This window comes from Callithrix jacchus, chromosome 13, assembly GCF_049354715.1.
Source record: "Callithrix jacchus isolate 240 chromosome 13, calJac240_pri, whole genome shotgun sequence".
Classification (NCBI taxonomy): Eukaryota; Metazoa; Chordata; class Mammalia; order Primates; family Cebidae; genus Callithrix; species Callithrix jacchus.
Genome location: NC_133514.1, coordinates 120,370,209 through 120,382,536, shown reverse-complemented (window position 1 = coordinate 120,382,536; position 12,328 = coordinate 120,370,209).

Below are 12,328 nucleotides of genomic sequence, written 5' to 3'. Positions count from 1 at the left end.
TCTTGCTTTATTCCACTGGCTAGACCCATTAGTATAAAGTTGAAACAATTTTGGGGAGCAGACGTCCTAACCTTCTTCTTCATTTTGGTACATTTTTGAAGACTTTTTATATAAAACATTCATGTTAGTCTTAAGACAAAAGGGTTTTTGTGGAAGAAATTGGCTGTGAAATGTAAATAACATAGCCATTTACAACACTAGTGAACCTAAAAAAATCACCCTATGTGAAAGAAGCCAGGAGTAAAATTCCACATATTGTGTGTGTTCATTCATATGAAATGTCTAGAAATAGCAATTCTACAGACCCCCACAGAGGAGCACTGGCCTGGGGTTGGGGGAGGGAGTGGGGATTGACAGGTGGTCAAGCAGGTGTAATCTTTTGCATGGTGACTGAAATGCTCTAAAATTGAATTGTGATGGTTACACAGCCACGCCAGTTTGCTAAAAATCATCAAGCTGCACACATAATGTTGACTATTACAGTACATAAATTATAGATCAACAAAGCTGTTAAGAGCAAGCAATTTTTAAAAGGAAAAATCTCACATTTTTTTCTAAAAATTTGGATAATTGACTCAAAACTAAACATAAAATGATGAAGAATTCATTGGCCCTCCAACTACTTCAGGGAGAGCTGACATAACCCAAGCCCTGGAGAAGTTTAAACTCTGGTTATTTCTGAAGTTGCCAGTTCCTCAAACTGAATTTAGAAGACTCTTTTTGACTTCACATGTGATCCTGGGCAAGAGGCACGGCTCATTCTTTGTCTCCTTAGCACATGTAAATCTTTGCCTCATATCCATGTGCATCCTCAGAAGGTTTCAAATTTTTTCTCCACTATTCTGACTCAACTTTCTGATATGAATTGTCAGGAAGTTTTCATTTTTGTGTTATACTTCCCACCACGAGGCAGAATAGTTCGACTGCTTCAGGTTCTAATTTCCTGAGAGTTCTGTTGGACTTGTGGATTTCTTTAGAAGTTCCTTGCTTAATTTTCAAATGGTTGAAGATTTTTAAATATTTCAACTTTAGTGATTTATAATATAATTCTGTTATGATCAAACGCTGTATAACTTCAATCCTTTTAAATTTATCGAGACTTGTTTTACGGCACAGTATACGGTCTACGTTATGACTGTTTCACGTACACTTGAAAATCATATGTATTTGCCATTGCTGTACATAGATGCTATAAATATCAGTTAGTCAGGTTGACAATGATGCCTTCTCTTGACTTTTTAAATGTTTTACTTCTTTTAACAATTACAAAATGAGTGATGTTATAATGCCCAACTGTGAGAGAATATGTCAGTTTCTCTCCTTAGTTCTATTTTGTTCAAATATTTTGAACCTCTAATATTATATTATCATATCTTCTTGATGTAATTAACTTTTATATTCATATAATGAACTTTTTTATTCTGAGCTCTCTTTTCCTGGATATTAATATAGCTATACTAGGTTGATTATACTTAGTGTTTTTGTGATACTGTTTTACATACTTTTAGTCTTGACATTTCTTGTGCCTTTACATTTAACATATGTGTCTAATAAATAGCACATAGTCAACCTTGCTTTTCCAGTCATTCTGACAATCTCTTTCTTTCAGTGGCCGTGTCAAGCCCATTAACGTTTAATGTAATTATGATATATAAACTTAACCACTTAAGTTTATACCTAAAGACCTGGTATTTGTTCTCTTTAACCCCTTGTTGTCTTTCTCCTTCCTTCTTTTTGGTTAATCAAGTAACTTCAAATGCTGCGTTCTGTCTCTTTTATTAACTATGCTTATCTTTTCTTTTGCTTTGTTTTCTCTCAAACTTTAATTTATAATAGTCAACACTAAGTTAACATCACGCCATTGTATATTTAGTGTAAGAATCTTATAACAACTCCAAATCATTGTACGAGTATTGTCATATATTTAACTTTTACATTTGTTGTAAAGCTCTAAGTACATTGTTTTGGCTTTTGTTCATTTTAAACATTTTACTTTTACACAACTTTTAAAAAGCAACAAATACTTTAAAATATTTATTTTTATTTTTTAATCTTGAGGCAGGATCTTGCTCTATCATTCATGCTGTAGTTCAGTGGCACAACCATGACTCCCTGAAGCCTCAACCTCCAGGGCACAGTGATCCTCCCACCTCAGCCTGCCCTAGTAGCTGGGACTACAGGTGTGTGCCACCAGACCCAGCTAATTTTTTTTATTTTTTGTGGAGGCAGAGTTTCACTATGTTGTCCAGGCTGATTTCAAACTTTTAGCCTCAAGCAATCCTCCTGCTTATGTGCCTGTAAGCCCCAGGCTCTGGAATTATAGGTATGTGCCACCAAGTCTGGCCTAAAATATGTTAACATATTTAAATAATATGCATATATTCCTTTCATAATTTTTAAAACACAAGAAATAATGAAGAAAGTGTTTCCACCAGGTTACAATACCCACTTACCCGCATTCGTTCTTGCAGCCCCTTTTTACACCATGACGTTCTTTTGACTCTAGGGGAGAATTGTCTTTAGTATTCTTTACAGTGCAGGACTGCTGGCAACAAATGTTTTATACCTTTGTTTATTTGAAAATACCTTTACTTCTTCTTAATTCTTAAGAGAAATATTTACTAGATATTATATTCTACGTTGGAATTCTTTCTTCAGCATCTGAAAGAGGTTCAGCTCCAATGTCTGGTGTAAATTGTGTCTTATGAGAAAAGTATTTTGTTGTTTTCTACGTAGTTTTTTTTTCCTCTGGCTACTCATAAGATTTTCCTTTTATCCCTGACAGATTTATCATAGCAGTTTGACCACGACGTACTTAAGTGTGGCTTTTGTTGTTGTGTTTGAGATTTTCTGGATCTGTGAGTTGATGTTTTTGTTAAAGTAAGAATATTTTGTCCAATGTTTATTCAAATACATACAGGTTTTCTGCCCTATTCTCTTTTTCTCTTTTCTTTTCTTCTACAACTCAAATTACTTTTATGACCCCTATAAAGGTCAGACTGTCTCCTCAAGCAGCTCCCTGACCCCCATATATCCAAAGACATACCTCATAAAGGAGAATCCAGGCTGACATCCGGCAGGTATCCTTCTGGGACTAAGATAACAGAAGAAGAAACCGGCAGCAACCCTTACTGTTCTGCAGCTGCTGCAGGTGATGCCCAGGCAAGCAGGGTCTGGAGCGGACCTCAGCAGTCCCACAGCAGAGGGGCCTGACTGTTAGAAGGAAAGCTAAAAAACAGAAAGAAATAACTTCATTATCAGCAAATAGGACATCCGCTCAGAGACCCCATCCAAAAGTCACCAACTACAAAGACCACAGGTAGATAAATCCACAAAGATGAGAAGAAACCAGTACAAAAAGGATGAAAACACCCAAAACCAGAATGCCTCTCCTCCTCCAAGGGATCACAACTCCTCACCAGCAAGGGAACAAGGCTGGATGGAGAATAAGTCTGATGAATTGACAGAAACAGGCTTCGGAATGTGGGTAATAACAAACTTCTCTGAGCTAAAAGAACGTGTTCTAACCCAATGCAAAGAAACTAAGAACCTTGAAAGAAGATTTGACAAAATGCCAACAAGAATAAACAGCTTAGAGAAGAATATAAATGACCAGATGGAGCTGAAAAACACAACACAAGAACTTCATGAACCATACACAAGTTTCAATAGCTGAATAGACCAAGAAGAAGAAAGGATAACAGAGATTAAAGGTCAATTCAATGAAATAAAATGAGAAGTCAAGATTAGAGGAAAAAAGAGTGAAAAGAAACAAGCAAAGCCTCCAAGAAATAAGGGATTTTGTGAAAAGACCTAATCTACGTTTGATAGGTGTACCTGAATGAATCCAAGCTGAAAAAGATTCTTCAGGATATTACCCAGGAGGACTTCCCCAACTTAGCAAGGCAGGCCAATATTCAAGCCCAGGAAATACAGAGAACATCACAAAGATATTCATCAAGAAGAGCATTCCCAAGGCACATACTCCTCCAGGGTTGAAATGAAGGAAAAAATGCTAAGGGCAGCCAGAAGGAAAGGTCAGGTTACCCACAAAGGGAAGCCCATCAGACTCACAGCAGATCTCTCTGCAGTAACCCTACAAGCCAGAAGAGAGTGGGGGCCAATATTCAACACCCTTAAATAAAAGAACTTTCAACCTAGAATTTCATGTCCAGCCAAACTAAGCTTCGTAAGTGAAGGAGAAAGAAAATCCTTTATGAACAAGCAATTGCTGAGAGACTTTGTCACCACCAGGCCTGCTTTACAAGAACTCCTGAAAGAAGCCCTAAACATAGAAAGGAACAACCAATACCGGCCACTCCAAAAAGTACCAAATGATAAAGAGCATTGACACAATGAAGCAACTGCATCAACTAATGGGCAAAACATCCAGCTACCATCAAAATGGCAGATCAAATTCACACATAACAATATTAACCTTAAATTTAAATGGGCTAAATGCCCCAATCAAAAGACACAGACTGGCAAACTGAATAAACAGTCAAAATGCTTTGGTATACTGTATCCAGGAAACCCATCTCACATGCAAGGATACACAAAGGCTGAAAATAAAGAGATGGGTGAAGATTTACCAAGCAAATGGAGAGCCAAAAAAAGCAGGAGTTGCAATCCTAGTCTCTGATAAAATAGACTTTAAACCAACAAAGATCAAAAGAGACAAAGAAGGGCACTAATTAATGGTAAAAGGATCAATGCAACAAGAAGAGCTAATAATCCTACATATATACATGCCCAATATAGGAGCACCCAGTTACATAAAGCAAGTTCTTAATGATCCTCAAAAAGACTTAGACTCCCACACAATAATGGTGGGAGACTTTAACACTCCACTGTCAATATTAGACAGATCAACAAGACAGAAAATTAACAAGGATATCCAGGACTTGAACTCAGATCTGGACCAAGCAAACCTAATAGACATTTACAGAACTCTCCACCCAAAATCCACAGAATATATATTCCTCTCAGCACCACATCACACCTACTTTAAAATTGACCATATAATTGGATGTAAATCACTTCTCAGCAAATGCAGAAGAACAGAAATCACAACAAACAGTCTCTCAGACCACAGTGCTATCAAGTTAGAATTCAGGATTCAGAAACTAACTCAGAACCCCACAACTTCATGGAAACTGAACAACTGGCTCCTGAATGTCAACTGGATAAATAATGAAATGAAGGCAGAAATAAAGATGTTCTTCAAAACCAATGAGAACAAAGACACAATGTAACAGTATCTCTGAGACATATTTAAAGCAGTGTCTAGAGGAAAATTTATAGCACTAAATGCCCACATGAGAAGCAAGGAAATACCTAAAATCCACACCCTATCATCAAAATTGAAAGAGCTAGAGGAGCAAGATCAAAAAAACTCAAAAGCTAGCAGAAGTCAAGAAATAACTAAGATCAGAGCAGAACCAAAGGAGATAGAGACACAAAAAAACCTTCAAAAAATCAATAAATCCAGGGGCTGTTTTTTTTTTTTTTGCAAAGATCAACAAAATAGACAGACCACTAGCCAGATTAATAAAAAAGAGAGAATCAAATAGATGCAACAAAAAATGATAAAGGGGATATCACCACCAATCCACAGAAATACAAGCTACCCTCAGAGAATACTAAAAACAACTCTGTGCACATAAACCAGTAAACCTGGAAGAAATGGATAAATTCTTGGACACTTGCACCCATCCAAGCCTAAACCAAGAAGAAGTTGAAACCTTGAATAGACCAATAAGAAGGTCTGAAGTTTGAGGCAGCAGTTAGTAGCATATCAACCAAAAAAACTCAGGTCCAGATGGGTTCACAGCCAAATTCTACCAGACATACAAAGAGGAGCTGGTACCACTCCTTCTGAAACTATTCCAAACAATCCAAAAAGAGGGAATCTTTCCCAAATCATTTTATGAGACCAACATCATCCTAATAACAAAACCCAGCGGAGACTCAACAAAAAAAGAAAACATCAGGCCAACATCCATGATAAACATAGATGCAAAAATCTTCCATAAAATATTGGCAAACTGATTGCAACAGCACATCAGAAAGCTTATCCACCATGACCAAGTAGGATTCATCCCGGGGATGCAAGGCTGGTTCAACATACACAAGTCTATAAACGTAATTCACCACATAAACAGAACCAAAAACAAAAGCCACATGATTATCTCAATAGGTGCAGAGAAGGCCTTCAACAAAATTAACAGCCCTTTATGCTAAAAGCTCTCAATAACTAGGTATCCATGGAAAGCATCTCAAAATAATAAATGTATTTATGACAGACCAACAGCCAATATCATACTGAATGGGCAAAAACTGGAAGCATTCCCTTTGAAATCCGACACTAGACAAGGATGCCCTCTCTTACCACTCCTATTCAATGTACTATTGAAAGTTCTAGCCAGAGCAATCAGGCAAGAAAAAGAAATAAAACATATTCAAATAGGAAAGGAGGAAGCCAAATTGTCTTATTTGCAGATGACATGATTGTATATTAAACTCCAGAGCTTCTGTACAGCAAAAGAAACAATCATTAGAGTGAACCAGCAACCAAAAGAATGGGAAATTTTTTTTTGCAGTTTACCCATCTGACAAAGGGCTGATATCCAGAATCTACAAAGAACTAAAGCAGATTTACAAGAAAAAAGAAAAAAATAAACAATCACATTCAAATGTGATGTGGTGTTGAGAAGAATATATGCTGAGAATGATATGAACAGACATTTTTCAAAAGAAGACATTTATGAGGCCAAAAAACATATGAAAAAATGCTCACCGTCACTGGTCATTAGAGAAATGCAAATCAAAACCACATTGAGATACCATCTCATACCAGTTAGAATGGCGATCATTAAAAAATCTGGAGACAACAGATGTTGGAGAGGATGTGGAGAAATAGGAACACTTTTACACTGTTGGTGGGAGTGTAAATTAGTTCAACCACTTTGGAAGACAGTGTGGTGATTCCTCAAGGACCTAGAAATAGAAATTCCATTTGACCCAGCATTCCCATTACTGGTTATATATCCAAAGAATTATAAATTGTTCTATTATAAAGACACATGCACATGTATGTTCATTGTGGCACTGTTTACAATAGTAAAGACCTGGAACCAACCCAAATACCCATCAATGATAGACTGAACAAGGAAAATGTGGTACATATACACCATGGAATACTATGCAGCCATAAAGAATTATGAGTTTGTGTCCTTTATAGGGACATGGATGAATCTGGAAAGGCTCATTCTCAGCAAACTGACACAAGAACAGAAAATCCGACACTGCATGTTCTTACTCATAGGTGGGTGTTAAACAATGAGAACATATGGACACAGGGAGGGGAGCATCACACACTGGGGTCTGTTGGGGAGGAATAGAGGAGAGATAGCGGGTGGTAGGGAGGTTGGGGAGGGATAACATGGGGAGAAATGCCAGATATAGGTGACGGGGGGTTGAGGCAGCAAACCACATTGCCATGTATGTCCCTGTACAACAATCCTGCATGTTCTGCACATGTACCCCAGAACCTAAAGTGCAATAATATATATGTGCATAAATAAATAAATAAACAAATGGAGTTTTGCATTAAAAAAAAAAGAAAAGATTAGCACACAGACACGAGGGCAGCCATGTGAGGACACAGGGTGAAGACGGCGTCGACAAGCCATGGAGAGAGGCCTCACAGGACACCAATCTCGATGGCACGTGGATCTCGGACTTCCATGCTCCGGAATTGTGAAGAATCCAGTGTGTGCTCCTGAGAGCACACAGGCTGTGTGCTTTGCCACAGTTGCCCTCGCTAACAAGAAGAACAGGTTCCCTGAGCTTAAGATGGGCACACGGTGACCTCCTCCCTCCCACAGTGTGGCTGGAAGATGGCTAATGTGGCTACTAGTGGCCATGCAGGGCCAATAAGAAGGGAACTGAAGTGATGTAGGAAATCTGAGGTCATCTCATAGACACACCTGCTGCTGGGAAGAGTCAAGGTTGAGCACAGCTGCTCTGACCAGAGGTGGACACTGCATGAGGCTGGTGGAGCTGACTGCAGGCTGGGCTCCCAGGTAGCTTAAGGCGGAATATCCTGCTGCCCTTCCTTCACTGGTTGAGTGACGGAAGAGCAGGCTGCTGCCTCATGCCACGGTGCTTGGGGTTCCCCAATGAAGTGCAGTAGTTTCCACCCAGCTCCCTTAGTAGGGACAGCTGAGTGGCTTTCACAAATTTCCGCAGTTACCGAGAAACATCATTTTACATCGTCTCTCAATACAAAAATTCAGACTCAAATAATCTGCACTTTTCTGTGACTAGAATGGTCTTTCTTTGCCTTCCAGTTTTTAGGGATGGGGTCTCACTCTGTCACCCAGGCTCAAGTGCCGTGGTGCAAACATGGCTCTCTGCAGCCTAAACCTCTCAGGTTCAAGCAGTACTTTTCCTTAGCCTTCCAAGAAGCTAGTACCTAGGCATGCACCACCTTACCCAGCTAATTTTTTCTTCTTTTTCTTCTTCTTTTTTTTTTTTTTTGTAGAGATGGGGTCTCACTCTGTGGCCCAGCCTGCTCTCGAGCTCCTGGCCTCAAGCAGTTCTTCCACCTTGGGCTCCCAAACTCTGGGATTCCTGGTATTTGCCATCATTCTGGCCATGTTTTTCTTTTCTCATTTTTTGTTTTTAGATCACAGTACTGTTACCTGAATGCATGCTTACTGGAAAATCTAACATTCATAGAGCCAAAACCAAAAATCACCTTCCAACTCAAATCAGCTCTCCTCCCTAGGAAATACTTTATCATACTTGAATCCCTATCCTTCCATAATTTTAATATAAAAATGATCTAAATTCAAATATCGCACATGTTTATGTTTGCAAAAATGAAATTATACACAGCGCTTTTGAGTTTCTTTCCTGAATGATCAGTATGGCTCGGCGAGCTTTCCATGTGGATGAGCAGAGTCACCTCCCTCTCTTCAGAAAGTCACCATTTATTTGCTACCCTCTATGGAGGGACATTACGATTTATTGTAATTTTTCTCAAAGTATCACAAGGCCATGATCATTCACAATTAGAAGTCTGGGTGTGCCTGCCAGACGTAATACAAGGCTGGATTTCTGACAATTGTCCAGTCACTTGAAGAGCACGGAAGCTCCCATGAGAAATGACGCTGGAGCTGCTATGAGGCTCACCACTCTTTTCAGTGTCTCGGTCCTTTTGTGATGCTTCAACAAAATACCAGAGACTGGGTAATTTATGAAAAACAGATTTTCCGAATCGTTAAATTCCACTCTTTTAAAAAAATTATAAATGTCGTCTTTACATCGTTCCCTCTTCTTGCATTTTGTGTATTTCACCATAATCGGTTTAGAGAAGCCACACAGCATCCCACGTGGCTTTTGCTGCTCGGGGTTTTCCTCTGCCAGTACCCGAGCTCATCACTGTTACTCTGCTGGCTTTTCAGACATGACTCCTTTGCCACTTTGAAAAAAGAATGGATTTCTCCCAAGTTTCCAATAATAGAATCTTCATTTCTGTGGGAGACCTCATCAGAATAGCTTTTTCTATGCTATTTCTGCCAACATTCTGGGACGACTTAAGTAGTCTCTAGGAAGAACCAGACCTTCCCTACATCTCTCTCCTTCTCCTCCTCCTCCCTCTTCCTCCTCTTCTTCTCTCCTTCTCTCCTTCTCTCCTCCTCCTTCTCCTCCTCCTCCTCCTCACCACCAGGCCTGGCTAATTTTGGTATTTTTAGTGGAAGCAGGGTTTCACCATGTTGGTCAGGCAGGTCTTGAACTCCTGACCTCAGGAGATCCACCCACCTAGGCCTCCCGAAGTGCTGGGATTACAGGCGTGACCACTGTGCCGGGCCACTCTCTCCTTCTTCTGAGCCAGCAATGCAATCATCTTTATGTTCACAGCAATGTAGGTTTTTCCCAGCATTTACTGCAAAACTGTTCTAGCCTCCCCACATTATGCAGTTCCAAAGCTGATTCCACATTTTTAGATTTTTGTTAGAGGGACACCCCACTCCTCTGGTGTCGGTTTCTGCCTTTGTCTGTGCTGCTCTAACAGAATACCTGAGACTGGGAAGTTAATAGAGAGCAGTTCTGGAGGCTGGGAAGTCCAAGGTCCAGGCGCTGGCACCTGGTGTCTGGGGAGGGCCTCTCGCCAAGTCCTCACCTGGTGGAAGGCAGAAGGCAAGTGAGCCCAACAGGGCATGAGGCCTCTTTTGAGGGTCTTAATCCCATTCCGGAAGGGCTTTCTTGGACTGCTGGCTTATTTATCTCTGTTTCTTAGCTTTATATAATTTCTAACCAAAGAGTGAAGCCATTCCTTTACATTTATTATATGTTTATCCCTCTAGAATTTTTGAAATGTGCTTAAACAGTGTAATGCATGATAAGCACAAATTTCCTGAGATTCATGGACTCTCCGAGGCCACTGACATACGTTTAAGAAAGGAACTCCAGATACTCTCAAGTGGCTTGGGCCACGTGTTGAGAACTTTCCCTCTAATACTTGCTCTATTACTTCTAGCAAAAATGAATAAATATATTCTTAACTAATCTTTTTCATTTATACTCACATTGATTCTGGGATCACAACCATGAAAAATAAACACTGCTTACTTCATATTCATGAACAATTCTCCTGCATAGGAAAAAAACCGAACATACAGACACGGGGGGTTACGTTTAACAAGTTGGAAACTCATTTGCTTCTTGAGATGGAAAATTCATTCACTTGGCGCTGAGCAGCAACAGCTATGAGTATCGTGTGTAAATATTTTATGAATCAAGCTCACTAGTTGCAGCAACGCATGAAGCAGATGCTTAATTTATGCAGTGACAGCTCCTGCCTGTGTCGCAGGTTGGCCCACTTGTGCGTTGACATTCAGTTTCAAACACAACCTTCTAAGAATCATGCACTGAAGTTTGACTAAGCTGCTCTCTTCAGCATGCATAATATGTCTAAGTATTGCTAGTTCAGCAGTGAAAGATAAATCACACTTCTCAGCCAGACAATTAACACTCGACTTTAAATGCTGTTTGCTAGAGCAAGGAGAGAGGAAGAGACTGTTCTGATACTCACATTTCCTGTGGAATTCAACAGTCGGAATTATATTAATATTTCCCGTAAATATCTGAAACCACTTTATTAGTTAGCTCTTCCCTGATGGACATAAGTTAAAGAATGGTTTATGAGCTTCATGACTCAGAAGCGATTCCTTAAGCACCTGCTAGTACCTGAGCACCAAGCAAAATGTGTCACCGTGGAGCAATAGGCAGCAAAAGGCCACAGGTGGTTCCACCTTGAGGTGGGTTGAGAAGTCCCTGCCTGACCCTCATCTGGCAAACACCATGCTCTTCAATATACAGCTCACAAAGCCTTCAGGGGTGCAGTCTCCACCTACCTCCCCGTTTCCTCTCTGTCTTACACGTTTCTGCAGTGCTCTAGCCAGAGTGATCCTCTTGCCCTTCTCCCCATATCCGGGTGTGCGGCTGCTTCCTGTGCCTCTGTCCTGATTCACAAGGTCCCAGGTTCACCCCAGCATCTTCTCTCGTAGGCTATCTCCTTTCAAGGTGTGCCCCACTCCCTAGAGCAGCACTCCACAGAGAAGGGGCTCTTCATGCATGAATACATGTGCCGGTCTTAACTGTGATCTGAAGCTGCTCACATCTATTTGTGATCACCATGATTCTAAGTTTATAAGTAATAACGTAAGTCAACACCCAGGTGGAAGTATCAAGGAATGAAAATCGTACACTGGTTGGGTTGGTATTTGTTGTAAATAAGAACTTAGCCCTATTTTCAGACTTGTCCTATAGTGTGTGGTGTCCAGGCGGGCATGTGCATGGCTCCCAGTGTAGCAACCCCAGTCCTCACTCCATGTGGGGCATCTGCACAGAAGGCTGGCTGGAGGGGCTGTTGGTGTCCTTAGCTGTGAAGGCTCCTGCTGCAGAGTTTTGCAGGAAGCATGGGCATCAGCCTGACCACCCTACTCCTGCTCACCTCTCCCTCACTGCCAATTACCCCCAACTCCATTTGCCTTCCCAACCCCCCAGCCCCTGCATGAGACACAAATGAAAAATGAGTTTTGGAAGTGATATAAAAACACATCTGGAAAGCCACACTTCCCGAGCACATATGCAATGTTATTGCACATGAGTGTCAGGCAGCTGTGTCATGATATTAACATGAAAACACCATGGGTATACATGCATGTCAGGCAGTTGTCATAGTAACATGAAGACACCATGGGTTTACATGGGTGTCAGGAGGCTGTCATGATATTAACATGAAAATGCCATGGGT